The following is a 1,600-nucleotide window of genomic DNA, read 5'->3' on the forward strand; positions in this document are numbered from 1 at the left end:
ATACATGTATATAGAAATATTTACTCCCAAATGTAATATGCCTAAGTATTTATTAATTCATTAATTTGTATCTTCATTCATTGAGTAATTACTGAGAACGGACAGTGGTACTACCTAAGCTTATACCGCTACACTTGCTGCAACCATATGTCGAGAGATGTACTGTAAACATTTGGTCACAAACTAAGAAACTCCTTACTTCATTAATTGTCTCCAGAGGACTTGATCAGTACAGCTAGACGTTGGTGTATTCATTACTAAATGAGAACACTAATCCTTTGCAGTTATTATTCAAACTATGTATAGTTGACACTATAATGATGTCTATTTATACCTTAAAATTATAATAAAAATGCTAAATTTTTGTATTGACTTATTGAATTTTTGCCATTCGGATTTCTCTTTCTGTGTTTCCTTAGCTGACAGCAGTCCTCTTAAATACAATCAGTCAAATTGACAAGACTCCATACACTATCAAAGGTTTATTTAAAAAAAAAAATATTGGATTTCAGTTGGACCCCGGAAGCAGCTGCGGTGGTTTAGTTCTCCTGTTCTCTGTCTCCCTTTACTTTCCGGAACCACGGCCTCTGGTGTGGCTGTCTCTGATGGTGTCATTAAGGTGTTCAATGACATGAAAGTTCGCAAGTCCTCAACGCCAGAAGAAGTGAAGAAACGCAAGAAGGCAGTGTTCTTCTGCTTAGTGAGGACAGGAAGAACATCATCCTGGAGGAGGGCAAGGAGATCGTGGTAGGAGATGTGGGACAGGCTGTGGACGACCCCTACACCACGTTTGTCAAGATGCTGCCCGACAAGGACCGCAGCTATGCCCTCTACGATGCAACCTATGAGACTAAGGAGAGCAAGAAGGAGGACCTGGTGTTCATCTTCTGGGCCCCTGAGAGTTAACCCCTTAAGAGCAAAATGATCTATGCCAGCTCCAAGGATGCCATTATGAAGAAACTGACAGGAACCAAGCATGAATTACAAGCAACTGCTACGAGGAGGTCAAGGACCGCTTCACCCTGGCAGAAAAACTAGGTGGCAGTGCCGTCATCTCCCTGGAGGGCAAGCCTTTGTGAGCCACCTCCAGCCCCCTGCCTGGAGCATCTAGCAGCCCCAGACCTGCTCTTGGGTGTTGCAGGCTGCCCCTTTCCTGCCAGACCAGAGGGGTTGGGGAGAACCCAGCAGGGGGAGGGCAATCCCTTCACTCCAGTTGCCAAACGTCCCTCCTACCCCCTGGACCGTCCTCTTCCCTCCTTCCATGTCGGTTCTGGCCTTCCCAAACTGCTTTTTTTCATATTTTTTAAATTAAATTTAATTTTATTAATTACACTTTATTCACTTTGTATCCCCCCATAAGCCCCTCCCTCCCCCCTTCCATCCAACCCTCCCTCCTCCTTCTTCATGCATGCCCCTCCCCAAGTCCACTGATAGGGGAGGTCCTCCTCTCCTTCCTTCTGATCTTAGTCTTTCAGATCATTTCAGGAGTGGCTGCATTGTCCTCTACTGTGGCCTGGTAAGGCTGCTCCACCCTCAGCGGGAGTTGATCAAAGAGCAGGCCAATCAGTTCATGTCAGAGGCAGTCCCTCTTCCCATTACT

General features: G+C 45.6%; 1 pseudogene; it reads left to right on the forward strand.

Moving 5' to 3' along the window:
• Window positions 1-557: 557 nt before the first annotated feature.
• LOC110565311 (cofilin-1-like) lies at window positions 558-1,255 on the forward strand (annotated as a pseudogene).
• Window positions 1,256-1,600: the final 345 nt, after the last annotated feature.

Source organism: Meriones unguiculatus, chromosome 3 (assembly GCF_030254825.1).
Source record: "Meriones unguiculatus strain TT.TT164.6M chromosome 3, Bangor_MerUng_6.1, whole genome shotgun sequence".
In the NCBI taxonomy this organism is placed as follows: domain Eukaryota; kingdom Metazoa; phylum Chordata; class Mammalia; order Rodentia; family Muridae; genus Meriones; species Meriones unguiculatus.